The sequence below is a fragment of the Lathamus discolor genome, chromosome 5, assembly GCF_037157495.1.
Source record: "Lathamus discolor isolate bLatDis1 chromosome 5, bLatDis1.hap1, whole genome shotgun sequence".
In the NCBI taxonomy this organism is placed as follows: Eukaryota; Metazoa; Chordata; class Aves; order Psittaciformes; family Psittacidae; genus Lathamus; species Lathamus discolor.
Genome location: NC_088888.1, coordinates 114,466,261 through 114,489,749, shown reverse-complemented (window position 1 = coordinate 114,489,749; position 23,489 = coordinate 114,466,261). Strand labels below are relative to the sequence as shown.

The 23,489-nt window shown below is 37.5% G+C and overlaps 1 protein-coding gene and 1 long non-coding RNA gene across 5 annotated transcripts in view; one reads left to right on the top strand and one right to left on the bottom strand.

Annotated features, from left to right (window-relative positions):
- Positions 1-23,489, top strand: part of WDPCP (WD repeat containing planar cell polarity effector) — a 163,384-nt gene that overhangs the window by 29,613 nt on the left and 110,282 nt on the right. The gene's annotated exons all lie outside the window — the stretch shown is intronic.
- On the bottom strand, positions 16,639-21,983 carry LOC136014498 (uncharacterized). Of its 4 annotated transcripts, none has more exons than XR_010612736.1 (4): positions 21,908-21,983; positions 20,871-20,978; positions 17,882-17,993; positions 16,639-17,701 (listed from the first exon to the last, which is right to left on the bottom strand). It is a non-coding gene; the product is annotated as an uncharacterized LOC136014498 (long non-coding RNA). The 4 variants fall into 4 exon arrangements; XR_010612735.1 differs by having other exon boundaries at positions 20,871-21,014; positions 21,908-21,979; XR_010612738.1 differs by lacking the exon at positions 20,871-20,978 and having other exon boundaries at positions 21,908-21,981.

Sequence of the window (23,489 nt, the reverse complement as noted above, 5' to 3'; positions counted from 1 at the left end):
TGATTTTAGAGGTGAGGGAAGATTTGAGGCAATAATTTTATTGTGAGCCATTTTCTCTTTGTGGAATAAAGAATAATTTTATCCTGAGTTAAATCAGAATTCAAATTCTCTTCTAGTTCAGATAACTGATTTAAATTCTGTTTAATATCAGTAATGTTAAATATAAGAAATAGACTTAAATAAGAAAATATTAATTGCTGGGTTGTTTCAAGAGAGAGGTAACATAAACATAAAATCCTCTGTTTGTGAGAGGATACCCAAACTGTATTTAGCATTTGTAAGGATAAAGAATAAACACAATTTTATGGGATACTAAAATACCACTTAATGAAGGCTGATGTAGTCCCTTCAGCATAAATATTATATTAGAGAGGATTTTACCTGCTGCCAAGCACTTTGCTTAGGTGTCATGTACAGCATAACATTTCTATCCAAGCCCACATAAATTTGAGAGTCACTTAGGCAAATATAAAGAACAAATGACGTTTCCAAATATGTAACTTCATATGAAATTGTTCAGTGGACTGAATGATTTGCTGTAGGTGAGGTCAGAAAGGTTGCCTAATTCTTTGTTGTAAGAACTTACTTTCAGTTGGTTATGACTTTAATTGCTGTAACTGAAGTATGTGTTAGTGTTTGTCTAGGGCTGTTGCTTTTTGCAAGGAAAAAGGATTTTGCCAGTCTAAGCGTGAAGCTAGGAAAAATTACTGAGGGCTTTCTTTCTCTTAAAATATTATAAAGTTTTTCCCACATCTCAAAGCCACGGATATCTCTATTCTTTGGAGCAGACATTTTAAGTATTATTAGAAAAATTGGAGTTTGACTATGTGTTGTGAGACCTTCAAGTTCAGTAGTTAGCTTTCCAAAGCTTGCATCTTTGCTGAATGCACTTGTCTCACTTCTGGGCTGCTGACCAGACTGCATGTGAGCTTTCCTTACAGAGAGAGAATGAGCAGAGATTGACTCCTGGCACAAAAAGCAGAGCTGAGCTTTCTTCATAAAGACTGATCCTGAGTGATCCTATCAATATCTGGACTGACACAGCATAAGGCTGTAAGGCAGAGCAAGAAGTTTGCCTTGTTCTGTCAGGTGCAATGAGAGCTACAAAGAGAAGAGGGAAAGTCAAGTCTGAAACAGAAGAAAATTCAAGTGTCGAATAAAACTGGATAGCCTCTAATAGATAGTGCAGAGCAACAGCATACTGGATTATAGACTTTTTCCTAGTATGAAAAAAGAGGTCTTCGCCACAGCTTACACAGAGAATCATTCCCATTCCTGTAGTTTTGGTTTGACACTGTTTTTCTGCCTAATAACAAATCCTCCTTTGATATTGAGTCATACTTCATTGGCTTGTCGGTATATAAAGCCTAAAATCAAACTCAGTCACTTCCCCTCTGTGAGTACCTGGGAGATTGTTGTAGGTAACATGCTTCAGCACCACTGTTTGATTCTCCTTTCTTAAACTTTTTATCGTCATGAATCCTTGAATCCTTTGAATTAGTCTTGGCCTCCTGTTGTATCGATTTCCATGTGTCATGCCATTGGTGAAGAGAAATCCCAGTTCACTGAGTGAAGGTGAATGGTGGAATACAGCAGTAATGTCTTCCTTCTGTACGGTGTCAAGTACCACAGGTACAAATTTGACACTGCTAGGCAGCCAACAACTTAGCATGCTTTTTGATTTTCAAGCAGGAGCTCATTTTCTCAAATCCCCTTTCTAGATGCAATGAAATTTTGGCTATTTATTTCATATTTGCTATGTAAATCTACTTGGAAAGATGATGCGTGACCATCTGCATTCAGCAATCAGTATGATGGACTCATCAAACTCTTAGCAATATCTTCAGGCTCCCCTCAAGGTGGAGTATGCATTAATCAACCAGAGTGCCAAGTGCTGCTGCTTCTAAACTGGGACTCACAGGGATGGCTTGGGGATCTAGTTCACAATCTGGGACAGTTTACCTTTGGATGGTTGTTCTGGTTATTGCACAGCCTCTGCTTCAGGGATAATTTGTTTGCTTATGTAGCAGCTCCACAAATTACAGGTTGGCAAATAAAGGAAAACTGAAATACCATTTCAAGCTAGCATACCATTGACACTGAGCTGTACCTTGCATCAGTTCAGGAGTGTGAAATACTCATTTCTCAAGTAGCTGAGCCTGCAACAAGGTGAGAAGCCCTTTGTGTCCAGGAGAAAGAGAATTAGGTGGACATCTGGAATGAGAGCTACTGCATCTGTCCAGTGACAGTCTGCCCTGTTCAAGAACTGGCACACTGAACTACAGCAGTTGTGTCCTTTGTCTTCTCCCTCAATATTTCAGTGTCCACATTCAAAAGCATTGCAGTTAAAGAATAAATGATTTAATGCCATAAGTACTGCAATACTTCAGCTGTCCAGAGATGTCCAGTTTACCTACATATGTTCTCCAGCAACAAAGACATTTTTAATGGGACTTATTGACAGGATTCTTCTAACTGCATGGAAACCAGGAAGTTTGCAAGTGAGACTTCCGTGCTTATAAAGGACTCAAACAAGGACTTAAGAGTTCTCAAAAACTTCTAAGCTTGTTCAGATCTAATTAGCTTGTATGTCTTGAACAGGAGTCATTGCTCTGACATGTTCATGCAAATGCAGTTACATTTTGCATGCAGTCAGTGACAGTTCTCTCCAATTATGATAATTTCATCAGGAATATGTATTTGGTTGTTCTGCTCCCTCATATTTACTTTAGGAATTGGGTAGTGGCAGTCTCATGTGATTTATAGGCCTTCATCCTAGCAAGGATTGCTAGTAGTCCCTGCCACACTTCTAGGTTTCATTGTACAAGCCCAATGTTGAACAGCTTTTAGTGTATCTGCTTGTCAGAATCTATTCTTTTTCTTCATCATTGCCTTTGTCATCATTATCACTTTTGTTAAGAATTTGTCACCTTTATGGCATTTCAGTCCATGGAGGAGGAGTTACCGTGTGGCCTTGTGTTCATTTGTGCTTAGATTTCCCTATTAATTTTCATCTGACACAGGATAGCTTATTTTTTCTAGGCTATGACTAAGCAGTGCAGTGAATTTAAATTTTCTGATTACCTCTAATCCCATTTTATTCAGGTAAGACAAAAATGTCTGTGGTTTGTTTATTCCTTTCCCTTCAATGGTTGAATTCATAACCTTCATTGCTCTGTCTCCAGCTTTTCTTCAGAAAGGAAAAAAGAAGAGAAAAAGCTTCTGTTTACCTACCTGCAACTCAGTGTGAGATATCTGGGACTTGCTGATGTGCTGCTGCTTTCATGGCCTCCCAGAGGGGCTAGTGTAGAGAAGGTTGTTTTCCCTTCCTACCATGTGAAGAACAAATAGGCAGGACATGAAAATAAAGCATGCAGACATGGCCCAGTTTGTGAGGAACCTCTTACTGTGAGGTGTCTCTAGTTGTTACAGCCTCTGCTGCTTATAAAAACAACTTGAATCATCTGTCTGTTGTATTAATGTAAACTGTGATTGGGTTTGGTTTCTCTTAATATGCCAGGCTTGTGGTTGTTCAGAAACTCTTTACGCAATGCCTGTGGTATTGCAGTCCAGGGGGATGAACAGTGAGGCAAAAGAAGTAGTACACGTATCTCAGGAGAAGCCTCTGCCCAGTCAGAACTTTTAGATAGTCAACAGACTGGCTTAGCAATACTGCCAGCTCAGCTTCTACTGCTCTGCTGGAGCAGGAGCAGGAAGACTGTTCCAGTCACCTTCTGAGGTATCCTCTCCTCATGGAACTGTCCAGCTGAAAACACCTTGCATCAGTGGTTCACATAATATCTCTCATGAGAATGCAGTTCAAGAGTCATCTTTTTGGCAGCCCTGCTAGCTGACACAGCAAGAACAGTTTTGTTCTTACTTCACTACCATAATTGCGCTCATAAACTATTTGTAAGGTTGCCTGATGAGATGGCTCAGGGAACTGAACTGGTTTTAAGTTGAACCTTTTTCTTATGAAGGGCCTTATGAAGGGTTGCACCAGCACAACTGAAGCAAGATCAACAACTTCGGCTTTTTTTAAAGAGGGTCTGTTCTCAGGCCCCTTTGTGCTGGGGCTCTGGGTGTTGCAGCACAGTTCCTGACAATCAGTTTTGTGCTATCTCATAGTGAACAAGGTAGTGTTATTCTTAAGGCTGAGAAGATTTCACATTCTAAAGAACAAGTCAGAGTACAAGATAGCCAGCTAGTTGAACTGCTTTCATTAGGAATCTATACTGGAATTTTGGAGATGTATGTAATGAACCCCATCATCTTTTAGAGTAATATAGCCATGGCACTGTGCCCTCCTGTATATAAACCACACTTCTGATTTCCCCCTTTGCCATGCCTCCCTTAACCCACTGACTTGAACTCCTGGAGCTCCCTTGAAGGTGTAATGCTAAAAAATTTTGGCAAAAAGTTTATAAAGAATGTGTGCAAAAAGACAGCACAAGAAGGTTCTAGAAAACGTTTGTTTTCGTGATATTGGTGACTCAAGGGGACATGGGACCACTAATGCAGGGGCCTCAAATATCATACAGTGGAATCCTTTGTAAATATCTGAGAAAAAGCGTAGGTATTTTTTCATAAAATTTGCCTTTATAGATTTTTGCCTTTATTTATATTGAGCAAACGTGACTTGAGTATGGCCAGCAACTTAAAAGTCTAACTGGTTTTTGAAATGAAATAACATGAATGCTTGCAGGAGATAAAGAAGAAATTAGCATGTAAAGGAGTAGAATAGAGAGGACTGCATCTGAAACAAGGGTGATGTGTGTGAGGAAGAGCATAGGAGATGGAGGAGAAATGTTAACCATTTAAATTGGGAAAAGGAAGTGAGATTAATGGTATGGGAATATTTTTACAGTGCAGGTCCTTCAGTATTACAGGAACGGTAGAGAATTTCTGCGTGTTGAAGGCGAGGTGTTGAAAAAGTCTGTTCTGATGTGGCTCAGGTTGCTTTAACCACCATAGCATTAAACTAAGATTCAGGGATAGAGACCATATCCATGCTTTCTTTCATTAGCACTAAGCATTTCAAAACATACCTGTTACCTAAAACGCTGTGTATGAGAACTGTACTTGGGATCAGCTGTGCCTGTAATGGAGAGAACAACTCTGGCTGTGGTCCTTGGTCTTCCTCCAGCCTCCGAAGCAAGTGATTTGGGAAAGTTATTCTAAATCCCTGTTGCAATGTACATTGGACTAAGCTTGTATGGGAATGATAGGATGGTTTTATTTGAAATGCCCAAAGCTGAGAAGTATGGTGCATAGTGCTTTAAGGAGGGGGCTTTGAACAGGTTAGGTACTGCCTAAGCACCATTGAGAGCAGGGAGACTGGACAATCCCAAGTAGGAATGGAACTTTTGTGGACCTTATTTACTAAAACTGATTATATTATTACTCTTTTTGAGCATGGAAAAATAAGGTGTTTTTTTACTACTAAAGGCCAGAGATTTTGTTTTTTTTAAGGTCCAGCCTAGGTATAGCAGGGGCTGTGTTTCAAAGGTAAAGATTTAAAATTTTAATCTGTTGATTTAAATTTGTAAATTTAAATTTGTTAAATTTGCAAAATTTAAAATTGGTTTAAAGAAAAGATTAATAGAGTTCTAAACAACTGAACCATATTTTGCTTTAAAGTTACTTCAGTTTCTACCTCCAGAAAAGGAAAGTCAACCTGGTGAAGATTTATTTATAACTCAGCTCACACAGGTGAAGTTTTGAAAAGTTATTTATAACTTTCAGTGCATAGTAAAAGTAGTGAGGTAGTTTGACACTTGTAAATGGCAGGGCTGCCATCCTGCCTGTAACAATAAAGACAAGCTTGGGCACTGGACGATGCATTTTTCTAATATGATAATGCCTGCCTTTAATCTTTTAAGTAAACATTTTTTCAAGACTTACATTTTTACAGGAAATGTACTTTCTTGAATAATGGTTTAAAACATAAATTTGTATAGCTCAATTTCCACTCAACCAACCAGTTAAATCCTACTTTAGGGACAATATTATTGACTTAGGTCCCAAAGCAGGTCATCCACGGGGACCTAACCATTTCATTTAAATGAAAACCAAGTGCTAACTAAGTTAAGAATATGCTTGCAGAGGTCATGTTGTTGGTAATTTAGGGTATGAAAGATACAAGTGCAAGCTGGCAGAAGATGAGATGAGACTCATTTGAAAGATATGTGCTCTCTTAAATAGTTATTTTTCATCAGCTGTGAGTGAATGGAAAGTTAAGGCAAGGACTGAAAATAGGTATTTTAAGCACTAGGTGGTGCCATTGTGTAAAGTTGTATTTTTGTTCAGTTTTCTGAAGGCAGTGAAGGTGAAAACGGTGTTTAAAAACTTGTTAGAAATGTGCACAGGGAAGCTAGCAGTTCCGAATGAAAGATGTGTAACAGGATGAATGGGAGCGTGCCTGTAGTTCTGGTTTTGTGATACGCTGAAGGAAAAGGGCTATCTTAGGAAAGAGCTGTGTGATAATTTGTTGTGTTATTTGGACTTTGTCTGCTTGCAAGTATTTGCCTATTTGGGTTTCAAAGAGGGAGAGAGAACTTAACTCATGCTGTGTGAATCAAGGAGCCATCTCCTAGCAGCTTCATATTGTGAATATATCAAAACAAGCTTCCCTTGTGTTACTTCAAATACAACCTAAAATGCCTTAGGATTAAAGCAATCATGTGTAATACAATATCTGTGGCTCATCGTTGATTGGCTCAAAACATGAAATACAGCCTTTTTTTTTTTCTTGGAACAGTCAATGTGTTTCCTTCATTGTCTGCTTTACCAAAAATCTGCATTCCTTGTCTAATCCTGAGATATTAAAATAATTAAGTGGGATAGTCACAGTTTCACTAATGAAGCATAATTGAGCTCTGGAATACTTTGATACTAAAATTAAAAAGAAAATATAGAAATAGCTTTGCTGAGCATATGCACGTTATTTCTAAGTACTGCTACCTACCTGTTTTAAGCAGTAAATGGGGAGCTTGCTTGCCTAAGGACAGTTGGGCTGTCCTGCTAACAGCTCTTTTTAGCCTCCAAATCTTTATCACAGAGTATGTGCAACCATTTATTGGATCACTGAGAAGAGTTAGCTCTGAAAAAGGTAATCATTATAACTTTGATGCAATCAATTTTTCATATCTTAATGCTTATTCCTTTAGGTAAAGTCATCAAAAGCAAATAAAGGTTTTGCAGTAGCCATTGAGATCTGGTCGTCGCATGTAAATGATAAGTTTGTAATGAACTTGTCAGAAGAAGTGTGTTTGACTTTATTCAGCAAATGCTATTAGAATGATTGTTCCTATTGAGTCAGATAAAATTATTTCATGTGCTTTGTTATTTAAATATATCAGGTCCTAATAATAATTTATGTGACCTAGAAAACACCAAAGAGTTGGCATCAGTTTTTAAATTACTTCTTACTTTCAGACCAAGAACCTTGTTCTGTAATAATATCTTACACATACGGTTGCTTATTATAGATGTTGCATGTGCTTTAACTGCAGTGCAAAGCACCTCTCCCATGTAATTACACAAACAGATTCTCAATTAATATGACTTGTGTTAGCGTGATCGAGCAATGGAATAGTTTTTAGGTGTGTGTTTTGCAATCCTGAAAGAAGGCTGACAAATGAGGGATGTGGTTACTAAATATCACACATCTTGTGAAAAGATCCTTGGAAAGGACAAAGGCCAAGACAGCTGAGACTTCATTGCAATGAATTGTCTTAAAAAGCCCTAAGCCATGTATTGATGCAGGAATTGCAGTATCCCAGGCTTTCCCTGATCCTTAAGGATCTGTATAGAAAAGTGTTGCCAGATATGAGGAGTACTTGGGGGAACCAGAATGGTTTGTTTACTCTGTGTGGAGCAACTTGACTATCTCAAACTGAAATGCCTCTCTATAACTTTAGTATGCTGGAGTAATGTATTTTGTGTTCTCTGCTTTATGTGATTTAACCACTGAGTATCCCGGAGGTAGGACCTATAGTGCAGTGTTATATTGCTCAGTTTCATGCTGTGCATCAATTGCTTTCTTGCGTATTTTTACTTTTTTTTCCATAAGTCAGTGCCTGGAATACTTGCAGAAATTTTAGGTTTGGGAATGAAGCTGGAGAACTCACATAATTCCTCTCCCTATATCCATTAGTTTTGCCATTACATTTTCAACTGCTGTAAGCCAGCACAGAGCATGTCATAGATCATAATAATCATTAATGTAAATAAGATTGTGCGCATGCATGTGTAGTCATGTGGAGAGATGGTTTTGGCTTTGTGATTTCATGAAGCTTTTGAAGTTGTGGCCATACAGCTAATGAAGGAGAAGGAGTGGGTAGATGAATAGAGTAGTTACTTCCCCAGGACATTTATCTGAAGCAAATTTATTTAGTGGAGCACTGCTTCAGGGGTAGATCAGCTGGTTGCTGATATATATGGGGAAGCAGTGTAGTGATGCATGACTTGGATGACCAGTGGTGGAAGCAAAAACTCAGCATAACAGGCTACTGTCCATCTCTGAACTCACTCCAGAGCTGCCACAGATAGACAGGGGAGTTCTTGGCAGCGCCAACAGGCATTTTGCCATTACCATCTGAAAGCTCATTACACTTGCTTGATGCCAGTCAGTTACGAACTAGTTGAATATTGAGAAACAGCTGTTGGGACTGTTGTGGAAATTTCTGCTGCTTTTGGGGAGGAGGCTGCTGTGAAATGCAGCAGCGGTGGGGATGTTTCATAAATGGAGTGCTCAACGTACTGAAGTGGCATTGGGACGACAAAAGTACTGATTCCTCTCTTCCCTTCCCCCACTACCTTATGGAAACAAAATTTTCGACAGGAAAGAATATTTTGTGGAATGCCGCAAGCACACAGCATCAGGTACGGATGAATACGCGTAATCCCTCCAGATGATACTGCCAAATACAGATGTCAACACTTTAGTTGGTCGGAGTAAACCTCTGAAAAATGTCTTGATGCTGGAGTATGTTGTCCTGAGGCAGGTTCCCAGGAGATGTTGAAAACTGTGTTCAGAAAACCACTGAACAAACTAAAAAGAGAGAGTACTGCTGCTATTTGCTAGGACATCATCTCTCTCTGGAGTTGCAGCAGTGGAAAGGGAACAGCAGCTTTGAACCATTGGGAAGGAAATGCTGGATATGGCAGCAGGCATGCCCAAGTCTTTGCCTTTTATTTTCCCATGATCTGTAGGTGTGCAAAAGACATGGCTGCTGTAATGTTTGTGTTTCTCATTGTACCAAAAAGAGACATTCCTGTTTGTCTTACAACACTTTAAAGAGGGAGGCTTGAGCTGCTACGCATAGTCTTGAAGCTGCGGAGGGTGTACAGGTATGGATACAAGACATGCTCAGATGTGAAGCAGTGCACTGAGGGATGAAACATGACAGGCTGCTTGAAGAATAGGTAGGAATGTGTCTGTAAAACCAGAAAACCAACAAACATTCTCTATAAAATTCTTTTCACTTGGAGTGACATAAAACATCAAAAATTCAGCTCAATTAAAGTATGAGGACATCACTTCAGGGAGGTCAGCTTAAGTGCCCTATCTGTTTGAATGTCTGTTTTTTTAGACAAACCCTGTGTTCTGGTGATTGCCCTTCCTCATAGATGTATGGCTTCACTAGAGCCATACTCATTTGGCAGAGTTTTCCCATGACTGCTCAATAATAGTACAGAGGGAAACCCACAGAGAACTAATCCAGTCATGGCTGTGCTAATTTCCAAAGAAGCATGTGAAAATAAGGGGAGTTTGTAATAAATGCAATATAAAACCTGTTTACATGACTGATTCCCCTCCCCACCCCCACCAGCCTGACCTTACCTCATTCCAGATTCCCCAGTTCTAGCTGAAAGCATTTTTGTGAAGAATGCTACCAGGAAAGTTCCCTTTTTTATCTTGGCTGTGAAAGGCTTGTATGAAAGACCTTTCAATGGAAAGAGGGAATCTGTCTAAATATGTTGCTATTGAAAGAGGATTGGTTTGTAGTCATGTAGTTTGGTGTTCCAAGGTGGACAACACATTTAATCTTTGACTTAGAAATGATTTTAAAAGTCTGCACATAAGTTAAAAGAAGTTCTATCTAAACACACCATCTTCAGCTCTAGGTATAACCAGGGTGATTGTGGATTTTCTGAGTGTATTTTCTCAAATACGGTTCCACTACATAATTTCAGGGGGTTTTCTCTCCATTTTGCTGGTATATTATTTTCAGATAAAACACTCTGCACAGACTCCATGTAAATAATTTTTTGGTTCTGTACTCGAAGAGTTAGACTAGACTGTCCTCTTGGAGCTTATAGTGCTAACACTCTAATAAACTATTTCTAGGGAAGGTGCAGACAGTTGGGTATTATACCTGACCTATTCTATTCCGATCTCTAAGAATAGTAATTTTCAGGAATTGAAGAGTCTTACTGAAGATTTATTTCCCAAATTTTAGCAGATGAATATGGTTTGAAATGATTAATTGACTTAATGGATTGAGACATATCTGAAACGCATCAGAAGCTTGGGAGAGACTCAGTATAGTAAAAGGTCAACATTATTTTATGTCTTTATGGGCAGTTGCAGCCCTCAGATAAATAAAGCACTTATGCATGTACTTTAATACCAGTGAAGCCAAAAATCTATAAACATGAATTTTAGTGCTTTGGTAAATAAGTTGTTTTGGCACTTTGGCACTTTGTTTTTACGATGTCATGGAGCTTGAAATAACTTGCTCATCTAGGCAAGCAGGCTTCCGAATAAAAATTGTAGAACCAGCAAGGAACTTGCAAGTGGAAGTTGAAAAGATGACAGGAGTATCACACGCACACCCATTTTTCAGAATCAGAGGGCAGCTTCTGGTTTTGATCTTGGAAACCCCAGCTTTATATTTTCACATTCTCCGCCATATCTAAATGGTGTCCTATCACTGCTTGCAGAGGCTTCTCTTGCTTTAGCTGTATTTTGTCTTTCTGTATGGATAGAGGATACTTTTCACTTCTTTCAGACTAATGACTTTCCTAAATACTTTCTTTTCTTCAGAAATGTAAATACAAATACATGCTGTTCTTAATGATACAAAGCTTCAACTTGTGCAACTCATCTATAAGACAAATCCAACTCAATCTATATTACTTTAGTAAAATATACAATTAACTAAACTCAGCATTTATGCAGTAAACATGCACTTTGGATAATCTTTTCAATGAGGATAATGCAGACATTACACCCATTATGATATGTAGAAGACAATCCATGGGGGGAAAAGATACATGTGCATAAGTCAATTATTAGAGAATAGAGTCCTTAATTTCTTCAGGCTCTATAAAAAGAATTTTGGCATCCGCACATATTTATTTTAGAGATACAGGGGTAAATCTTCAGCACAGAGCATGGGGAGTTAACCATGAAACATTCATTAACGTTAATGGGATTTCTATGGCTAATTCCCCACACACACTGGCTGAAAATTTAGCCCAAAGAGATTTGAAAAGTGATGTTGAGAAGCAAGTTGGTCGGCTAGCCTCATTACTTTCATGTTATTAACTGCTCTATCTGCCAGTGAGATATTATACTTAACAGTTAATAAAGGACTGTATGCTAAATACAGATTCTAGTGTGGAAGTAAATATTGCAGGCATATGAGCAAATTCGGGGTATTTTCAGGGAAAAAAAAAAGTCTGCAAAGCCATAGAATAGAAGGAAAAAATATATTAAGGCATATTTTTAGACAGCAGAAATCATTTACATTTCCAGACAGTGCAGCTTTAGTTTTTTTAACTTAGTGTTCCACTATTAGGATCTAACTACAGAGCTGACCGACTCTGTGCAGGGGGTTGGACCCAATAACATCCACGTTTCTTCCAGCCTAAATGATTGTGTGATTTGGATTTGGAGCGTTTTTCTAAAGCCTTTTGGGACTAATTTTCTTTTGTAAAAGTTAACTGAGATAAGATAGGAAAATCAGTTTCTGTTTATCTTAAAATTGTGAAGAATAGTTAAAACCCAGGTGAACATAAAAAGCTGTTTCATCTACTAAATTGAGAATATTGTTTTTAAAGGAAATACAGGCTCTAATTTAAAAAGTTTATCAGATTTATGTTGCTTTTTTGTGTGTTAAGGATGTGCAACACAACGTATGTGAAATGTGAATATGTGTGTGCATGCATGTGTATACTTACATTTCTGTTTCTCTTGTGTCTTAGCAGTTTCCCTTCCTTTTGAGGAGAACTATTAAACTGAGTTCCCAGTTGCTATACAGAGCAGTGAGCAGACAGCCATTAGAGGGTGCTTCTGCATCAAGAAGATTTGTTTTCTTAAAACCCAATTTACTTAAATTTCAAGTATCTTTAGATTTAATGAAGAATAATTTTATGTTTTCTAGAATTACCCAACTTCTTCTTTAATTTGCATTACTTCATGATTACTATTCTTGGAATTCAGAGGATTAAAATGTGGATAACTAAAGGTGATTCAGAAAGGGTTAACTGATTCAAAGCAGCAAAATTATTGCATTTTGTAATTGTTATGTAAAAACAGAAAATACACCCAGAGCTCATGCAAGTGAGAAATGGGCTGGTCTCTTACCTAATTACTGACAGAAATGAGCATTTGTATGTTATAGCACTTACAATATTTCTATCTCTATTAGAAATGGATTGATTCATTATAACTCTAGTCAGGTATTTGCAGCAACAACAGTAAAACAGATGTACTTTGTAAATTTCTGCTATTGCTAGTAAAGATAGTGAGAAAAGGTTCATTGTTTTTTCCCTTGAATGTTCCCGATTCCTCATTAAGTAGCAAACTTTAAAATGGTATGTCTTTGCTGTTAGCGTGTGCAGACAGCAGAGTAGGGAACTGGTTTTATAGCCGTTCACCCCAGTAATACCATTTTAAAGTCTGCACTCCTGACCCAGCACATTGGTGCAAGGTGGGTGAAGGAGAATGGAAGTAGGAAGATTTCTAAAACAAAATTCTGCTGTTGTGGAATCAGTTCCTAAGATTGATTGAATAAAAATCATTAAATTTCCAAAGTGGCGATTAGTACGAAACAGAACATCTTGATTATTCTATGATTCTATGATTATATACCCAGTAATGTCTAGATCATGAACGCTCAGCAAAGAAACCTGCCACCTGTGAATCTTTGTCAAAGCCAACCCATGGAGATGGTGGTTGTGAAAATCCTCCTCCGGGAGAAGCTGATACATCTTTGCACAAATTTTCAGATTCAGGTTAATGGTTTATGATATCTAACTGCTCTTGAAAGCTGCCAAAACTTCCAGAGACCTTCTCTAGTAAAATTTTGACTGATGGCTGGAGGAACTGGCACTGAGCTCAGAAAGGGGAGGGATAAAAATCTTCTTCAGGAGCTTCTTAAGAAGCCATGTAACCTCCTAAGCATTAAACAAAATGGGTAGCAAAATGTCCCTTCAGACATAAGCATCCGTGTTTTAGTTGCACCTGTATATGTTGGTATGTTCATAGTACCATATTTGTATTGAGGACTGCTGATACTGCTGTCTCCATTATTACATATACATCACTTAGATATCTTTCCTGAGATTGCGAGGGCCCTTCTCAAAATGTAGTGTTTATGTTGCAAGAACACATGCAATTAAAATCTGAAGCTCCCTAGCATCATACTCATTAATAACTTGGGAATTTAGTATTTGCATATATATTTAAGTAATATAAATTTCAAGATCAGTGGGTATGCTTTGTGAAGCTGACATGTGTTCTTGTATAACTAATTTTATTTAAATTCTTCCAAGAGATTATACAATACTTATTTATGTTTCTTTTAGCTATTAAAAGGTATGATTTTTTTTCTTAGTACCTCAACTGTCTAGTTCAGGCTCAAGCCATTTTTTTCTAACTTGGGAGTAGAATCTAGGCAAAAGTAAAACGTCTTTCTTAAATGTAGACAGAATAGTTGGATATTATGAACATCTTGTTCTTTATATATAAATTCGGAGCTTCTGAATGAACACAAGTGATGACTGCTAGTGTGTAAGTTCTTTGAAAATATTAGTCATTGAAGGTTATGTCATGTGTTGTTTTGAAGGTAATTGTTTATAGATTTTCAAAGAGATCTTTACGTTAGACCTATGACAACAATTTAACAAAGTACTAAGGAATTATGCAATATCACAGTTCAGACAATGCCCAGCAAACTTTAACCCTAATGTGATAAGTGTGTTTGGTACTATTCATAGAATCATAGAACAGAACACTTCCAGGGATGGGGTATTCTTGAGCAAACTGTAATAGTACTGTAATTTGGAAGAAAATATTCATGCACGCACTCTGCTGTAGACTTGGAACAATCAACCTCACAGTAGTTTTTGGTCTGAGCTGAATTATAACAGGATTCAATATTAATTTACAAACTTTTTCTAAATGAGCTAGACAGGTTTTTCTGCTAGTAGCGTGTTTGAGTAGCTGTTGAGTTCATCACTGGTATTTTAATATTAGAACCAGATAGGTAACAATGACTGGTTAACTGAAAACAAGGAGTCTGCCTAATCTTATTATTTAGTAAACTAACTACTCCTCCTGTTATTACACTTTATAATTTTAACAGGTTTTGGAGGATTGATTCTGTCAATAAACATGTCTTATATTAGCAAGAACTGCTTTATATTAATTATTTTCAACAAATACAAAAAATCCATCCGTTAATGATGGGAGTAGAGCTAATAAGCATTGTAATGAAAAGAAAGGATAGATGATCAAATATACTGGATATGCTAACTCATGACTAAAGTTACTAAGGATAAACATATTTATGTCAGTCTTGTCTCCTTCGTATCCGTCCACTAGGAAAACAAACTCAATATACAGCTGGACAAGTTAGACAGTAAGCCTGAAGCCAGATAGTGCATCACCAGTGTTATCTAAAAAATAGGTGGTTATTTCTATGGAGAACCAATTCACATTTCTCTCCATAATTCAGCTACATATTGGGAAGAATCTGTGAGCTAGCAGGTCATTTCTGAAGTATAAAGAGTTGACTGAAAGTCCATTTGACATTTAAAGAAGATTATAAAACATAAAATGTACAAATTCTACCAGTGTGTTATTCTGCAGAATTAAGAAGGACTACTAGCCTATGCTGACCAGAAATTAGAACAGTCACACATATTCTTTTCAGATAAGAAACTGGGCTTGGAGAATGTAATTACATCAGAGTCAGTATCTAGCATGTCCTGGGCTAGCAGTTGGACTTGTTGTAAAGCTCTTTTCCAACCTTTGATTCTATATCAAATAAAGATACTGTAGTGTTCTGCTTTTTGAGGCAGATGAGGAAGGTGATTATGAAGAGACAACTAACAATCCAGTGGTTATGGTATTATTACAAGAGGAAAGTTTTCCTTCGGAAGTGTTTGATGATACCTGTTATTTGTGTGATCTCTTGCAGACCCTGAAACTCAGTTCATCAAACTATGGATACTCTGATTTATAGGGATGGTGCTGATGGTTACTAAATCTATTGTCCTTCTGTTGTAGGACAGGTTTGATACCAAAACTGTTTGAAACACTGGTCAAAGGCAAGTGCAGGTGTCTTAATGACAGCTTGTCTTACTTCGCTCACATAAAAGGTAGAATGAAGCTGGACTGGGTTTTCAGCCTTTGAAATACTTGTATTAGTACTATAGTCGGTTTGGGACCCCTACACAGTCATTGGAAAGAGATTCAGCCCATCAAATTTTTCCTTAATGCGTACATTCTTGGACAGCACTTAGCCACTGTGGTAGCAGAACACTGTCACGTGGCCATCAGTCTTACAGACAGCAGTCTGGCAGCCTGGACAAGAGGCAGGAATACCTTGGATTCTTCATCAGCAGATTCAGAAAGACTGCATCCTCTTCGGCCACATTCAGATCAGTATCACTGTCAGAGACATGAATGCTTAAAAAGAGAAGCTCATGTAGTGAGTAAACTGATGAATTAACTGAGCATCTCAAATTAATTCTGTTTGGCAGGAAAATTTTCTTTCGGTTTTGGTAACTGGATTGCTTAAATCATAGTTTTTTGTTGTAAAAAACCCTCAGTTTTCACTTGATCTTTCTCCTCTTTCTGTATCTCTCCAACTTCCCTCTCCCCAACTTGCTGTTTGTCTCATATTGTGGACTATACCTAGTTTGTTTATATTTTTTAATACAGGAGATTTCTGAAACTACCTGTACTTACAGACCAAATACTTTACTGCCATGGCTCTCCTAAGAGTAGTAGAGTAGTTTGTAGTTCACAATAGAAATCTGTGTACATTTTGTTTTATATATGATCCCACCGCTCAACAGTTTCAGATGTGATTATGAAAATTTTAAACAAATGCATTTTTTCTTCAAAGTTATTTTCCCTAATGCATATCTGCATAATTAGAACAGAGCATAAACTATAGTGTAGCCTTACAATCAGGAATTAATTATTGTAACATGAAATTCTCATTTTTGTCTTTCCTAACTGAAAAGGTGAGTATGGCTTCAAATTGAAAAAATATTAGTCCTTTTCATAGAAACCTGTTTGAAGATCATAAAGGAGTACAAAAGAAGAAAAGCTTTTTGTTTGTGTTTGCAATCAAATCTTTCTTAAAAGGAAGTCTGACACACACAGGCATTGTAGGGTTTTTTAATATTACATTGAAGTAAGCAAGATACAAGTCTCATTGGATTAACTGGAATTCAAGTGTAGCAGAACACACACCCCCCCCCCACTTAAAAACAAATGCTTGTAACAAGAAGCTCAATGAGCCTTGCAAATGGCTATTCAAAGGTGATTTTCAAATATTAGTGAAGCTTAATATATTGCTTGCCTGTTTTATTGCCTGCTTCAAAACAATAAAGGTCAATGTAAAGAAGCTACTGAAAGTTATTTAAATGGCAAAACATTCTGAAAAAGAATACAAAAAATGTGTTTAAGGGTGTTGTAGATCTAAAATAATCAATCTGGTCTAGTAAATTTATTCAGCTCACAGTGTACATCAGATATATATGTCTGGTTTTAAAGACAGCTTGCAAATTTACAAGATTTGTAAATCAAATGAGAGTGTTTGCCAATGTGCTTTTTAAAATTCTTTAAACGAATTCTCAGTTAATGTGCATAGGATAAAATGTTAAAGGCAAGAGCTGTACAGTTCAGTGAGAAATTTGTTGGTACAGCACATAAAAGGAAAACTAAACAAATTTATAAATATGCTAGATTTTCAGTACTGCATTGAAATTAACCTTGCAGGTCTGTTTAGTAGTTTGATAGCTAAATCTGAAATAGTGCTTAAAAATATAGAAGAATCTGATTTGTTTAGGTGCAAATATAGTTAAAATTCAGATTGAACTATAGTTAACTCATTGCTTTGGACTTAACTATTGTCTGATCACTATTTAATAGCAGCCCATGCTGCAAGGCCAGTTGATGAACTAAAATGCCTATGCATAGAAGCCTAAGTGGAAAGAAACAATTCAGATCTGTTGCTGTCAGTAGTACTGCTATAAACACATACATTTACATAAACGCATACATTTACATAATTAATTTCTGATGTGAACTGGTGTTCTCAGTTTAAAGACCTGCTGATGTAAATCTTCTTCCGTGCAAAAAGGAGTTGCAACAATAGTAGGGCAGCAGAGCAAAGACTTTTCCTGTGCTTGAACAATTTGCTGGTCCTTTCACCTCGTTTCTGCTTAGCTTAAAAAAAAAAAAAAGAGATTTTGTTCTCTTTTCTTTTGGCTGACAGGAAGAAATCACTGTTATGAAATTTTATGACCTACTGAATTTTAGTATTGAAAAATTGCTTTATTTGCAACAGCAAACAATATCTAAAAGAATAGAGTAAAACAGTTTGACATTTAGTACTTCTGTAATTACCTTATGTCGTGTGTCAGCACTGGATATCTGTAGTTTGGATCGCTTATCTGCTATCTGGTTCATATAAAGGCCTTCAGGGTCTTTATCAAAATGTGCATATGAACTTTTCACTCTGTGAAGTAAAAACCTAGGTCAATTATATCTATTTTCTATGACCTTCTTAACTTTTCACACCTGCTCTGCCAGAGAGTTGTTATGGATTGTAATACTCGCCTGGAGAATCAATTGGAGAATGATTCCTAGCTTCATTAGTGTTGTCAGAGGTGTGGCTGATACATAAACTAGGTGTCTTCTTGACAAACAGCATTGCTACCCTCAAATTCATTCTGCTTCGCTGCTGTTAATCTTATTATCTGTTCCATTAATCAACAGCTGTCTTTCACAAGAGCGTAACAATAATACATATTGGAAGTGCATCCCTGAAGGTAAGAGAGAGACTAGGATGGTTTGGGCAGTAGGCAAGAGTTTTGTTTCTGATCCTGTCATTATCTACTTGGGTGACAACTCAGCAAAATGTGTGCCTTGGTTTTGACACAAGACTGAGCAATTAGGTGGCAACAAGTTACCCCCATATAAATTTCCTGTAGTATTTCTGCACGTGTCCTTGGACTTATCACCTCTCTATCTAATAGAGGTTTTGTTCAGAGCTCAGAGGATGAACTTGGCTAGAGCTGTCTCTCAGCCAGTTCACATCTTGAACAATGGCCTGTATGGCCTTTGCCCACATAAAACTAATCTGATTTAATATAATAATATCTCAAACGCTGGTGCTTAATATTAATATAAATTAAATCTGGCAGCAGTTTTTTACAGTTACGGTTGAATGACATGATCCTGCTGTGAGCTTTGCTACAGTAGGTGGAAAGAGAGAGTGTCACTGCAGAACTAGTTTCAAGATTAGGGCCTCAACATTCTGAATCCAGTTAAAATAGTTGTATATAAATGTATTAAGCGCAAGATAATTGCACAAGAAGTAATCCTAACTGATAGCAACTGGAGATAATACACTTGTTCTGTTTTACAGCGTTAACGTAGTTTTGGTGTTCTTAATATGTGCCAAATAGTCTTAATGTTTTTAAGGAGCTATATATATGTTTTGCAGTTAAATATGCAAATATCCTAAAATATGAAAACTCAGTAACTATCATTGCAAAGAAAAAAAAGGATGATTTTCAGACTCACAAAGCAGTAAAACAAACCTCACAAAAATTAGTTCAGTGGAGCATGATAAAACTTCACAGCATATGGAAATAAATCTACAATGTATAATTTTCATGCCAGAATTCTCGAGTTATCAGATAATGTATTTCCTTTCAGTGATTATTCTGCAAGCCATATTTAGGCCTTTCTTACAATAGAAACCTCACTGTGTATTTCAATACAGAGTGCTCTTGTGTGTTGTTCACCCATCTACAGAATAGTTTTCCTCTTTAGACTGGAAAAGTTAGAATAAGGAAAAGAATTTGCTTCATTCATGTGTTAAGGCAAGAATATTCTGAGTCGTTGAAGTCTGAAGAGACAGATAATAGCACTGAAGAGAAAGTAAGTTGCAACAGTAAATATTTGCCCAGAATAAATACAGCAACAGTAAATACTTTCCTAGGATTTTTAGATTTATGATAGTTTAAAACTTGATAGCTGAAACTATTTGTAAACCAATATTATAATATGAATTATTATGCACTGAGTGGATTTATAAGAGTATGCCTGTATTTCTGCTACTTAGAATCAGAACTTGGTCTTACAGACAGAGGAACTGATTTTCAATCATACTGCAAAATCTACACTTCTCAGTGGAAAAGGGATTGAAAGAAATATAAGAATAAAGCCAACTGTGCTACTAAGGATAGCAAAGATCTCAGGTGAGGAGTTTCAGTCACAGGAGTAGTAGTTGTGAGGAGGGGCTCAGAAAAAGTAGTTGCAGACGAGGAGGGATCTGAGTTCCATAATCATCTAAGAAAAAGAGAAGAAAAAGATGAGCCCAAGCCTGCTTATGAAGGGGAAGGTGACGTACTGCAGTGATGATCTGGAAGCAGAGGGGTGTTGGTGAGATACCAGTGGACCAGCAGCAAGAGGTTTAGTTGTGGGTGCCAAATGGGGCAGAAAGTACGGGGACTGCCAAAAGCCATCTTACAGTTGCCATTACAAAAGAATTGGTAACCCATTTGATCCAAATTTTATCAGGTCAGTCTTTTGCTTTATGTAGCCACAGTATTTTTTATCTAATTTTGAATGATTGAACAGCATTCAGTGTTGTGGTTAACCACAATCTGACTGTAAATGGGACTCTGACCCTGACTGCTGTTTATTGTGCACTGCAGAGCTGCTATTTACAATACACATATCTCAGATTTGCCAGTACATAATGAAGGATGAAGGCTAGAACCTCTACTTATCAGAAAATTAAGTTAAATTTCCACAATTAAGGAAATGAAACATTTAAGAATGAAGTGCAAATAGCTTATTTTCTGCATAGGTTATAGAACTGCCAACCTGTGTAATCCAAAGAAAGGATTGCACAGTGGGAGGATGGATCAGAATTCCATCTTTGCATCCATTTAACTTTCAACCAAATTAAAACTAGGCCGTTCTGTCCTATTTCTACTATGTCTTAAATCCAAACATTTGTGAAATTTAAGTGTTGTGGCTCAAAATTCAGAGCTGATCTTAACCAATGAACCCCTTGAGCTAAGGCCTTGAAACCTGATCAGACTTCTGTAGTCACTAGGTTTCTACACAGGAGCAAGAAATTGTTCATACATACATTTGGGCCAGTGTCACAGACAAGAAGTAGCCGGATTACTCTCTTGTACCCATTAGTGAGAAACAAGTACATTTGGCAATTAGGTCACCAAGCAACAGAACTAAAGAATTCCCAATGATCTCCACCTGCCCGGCTGACATGAGCTTTGTGCTTGTCTTCTATGCAGTAGTGGTATAGCCAATAGATACAATATGTGCTCTTCACAATCCCCACACATTTACTTACCACCCGCCACCTTTCCTTTCCCCTCTCTTCTCTACTTCCTCCTCATGTTGCAGCGCTCATGGCCACCATGCCACCACTGTCTTCCACAGGCTTTGTTAGATCTTCCAGCTTGGCAAGAAACAACAAGCTTTGACTGAGGCAGATCTACAGATTTCACCAAGACAGGTGATTAAGGCCTGAGCTATCCCTACATGTCCCTCAGTTCTGGTACTAAGACAATCTTTCCTATTCCTGCAGATTTGCACAGCATTTGCAGGAATTACCTATTTTGGAGAATTTCTTTTCTGAGAAAACAAACCAGAGGATTAGATTTAGCTTTATCAATGGATTAAAAATGAAAAAAGGTTAGACTGACACACAGGCAAGAGCATAGTTTTCTTAAGAAACCAAATTCAAACTACTAATACACATGTATAAATTTAGCAGTTTAATTTCTCTGCTGGTGAATTTTGGTGGAATCAACAGTCAGTGTGAAGGAAGAATCTGGATTGTTTCTGCTTAAAGCCAGAATACAAAAAGAAGTTTTACAAATTCTCATTATTTTACTTACTTTATTTCTGTTTCTGTTTATTATATATCAAACAGGTTATGGCTTCATAGAAGTGTATAAAGTGGAAGCCTATCTTGTAAGATTGGGGGAATATTTTGCAACCATTATCTATGGGAACATGACTGAGAAAAAAATTTGCCAGTCTATTTTTAAATTAATAATTACATTTTAAGTTGATGTGGCTAAAAATGTCAAAAGATAGTTTATTTAAAATTTTATTTTACATGCTCTACACAAAGAAATTGTTGGATCAACTTAAAGCATACAACAAGTAGCTACTGATCTAGTGCACATAGTTCGATCTAAACTTTATCTTGCAGAGTCAAATACTATGTTTGTGAGTCACATCTCTGCTGCAGGGAGTTTCTCTCCTTGGTGAAGGAGGAATTGGTCATGAAGAGGAGAAAAAAACAGACAATGATTTCTGCTGCAAATATTATATCATGGAAGCATAGAATTGAAGTTGTAGGATGAATTGATGACTTACCTTTTTTTTTGAATGTTTGGTGTCTGAGTTAGAAATCAGACATTCGGAATGAGCACTAGCGATGCCAGAGATAGATAGTATGTTAACATTGGAGGAAGGGAAGTAGAGCTAGGATTGTGGGTAATCTGTTACGAAACCTCTAGCTAGCAGAACTATTGTGTAATTAGTCCAAAGTCAAGTGAAAAAAATACATATTTTTCTGAAGTAGAGTCCATTGTGTCAATTGCATTTTCCATTTTGCTGAAAAAACAAACAACAAAAAAGACCAAAACTGTAGAACATGAAAGCAATGTGGAACAGGAGGAAAGGAAAGGGTGGCCTGTGCTGGGTTTTGTAAAATAATTCCTGGTACAGTTTTTTTTGCTAAGAAAGTCTGACACCATGAGCAAGTAGTGAAATTAGATTCTGCAGCATTTCCTTTTATTTATGCATTTAGTCCTAGAGCATCTGCCCAAACCCACATCTGAAGCACCTCATCTAGCATGTGTACACATGTAATTGCAGTAGCTTTCTAACTTTGCTGTGGCATAGAAATACCTGCTTTCTGACTGGCTTTGTATTTTACCTTGTTTCTACTCCTAGAAGTGTGTCTCAGACTACAGTTAGTTTGGAGTGGATCCCACTTGTTTATCACTCTTTCGCTAGGAATGCTGGATTTCTGGGAGCACATTGGCTCACCTTCATTGATATGGGTAGGTGGCCATCAAATACTGTCATGTAGCCTGGCATTTAAAGGATCTACTCTTGGAACGGCACTTGGGATATTGTTGTGACACCAAGCCATGCCTCTAGCACGTAAACTACAGAGCTCAGATTGTCTGTTGTAGTCAGCATTTCCTGTTCCATAGCTCTAGTTCACTCCTAACATGTTTTCAGAGGTCCATGTTCTTTGGATGCACTTGCCGTGGGAGCTGGGCATTGCCTTTCACAAGCACCCCACTCTCCCAGGTACTGTATGGAAACAGGTGAAATAAACACAGTATCAGTGAACCACTCATGCAGTGCATATTTCCTAATTATTTGGCACAACAGCAGCTATATGGAAGGTGTTGGAGTGGACCCTAGATGTCAGTTTCAGTATTTGTTGATGTTATGAAGTGGCCAGTTATTTTCTGTATCAGTGGCTAAACAAAGATTTACTGAATTGGGGATTTTTTTTAAACAAAGCACTCCTAACTGGAGCACAGTAACCACTGCAGAACATCTCCATTTGTCAGATTGCTTTTACAACCACCAAAATATCTCTACCTGTTGTTTGTGGAGACAGTGTGAAACAGACAGTCAGTGTTGTGTGAGTAGAAAAAGAACCAGCTATTAAATTGAGTTCCAGTTTTACCTTAACAGCAGAGTTATTTTAAGGAGGTGATCCTGCCCCTCTACTCTGCTCTTGTGAGACCTCACTTGGAGTACTGTGTGCAGTTTTGGTGTCCTCAACATAAAAAGAACATGGAACTGTAGGAACAAGTCCAGAGGAGGGCCACGAGGATGATCAGGGGACTGGAGCACCTCCCATATGAAGACAGGCTGAGAAAGTTGGGGCTGTTCAACCTGGCGAAGAGAAGGCTGCGTGGAGACCTCATAG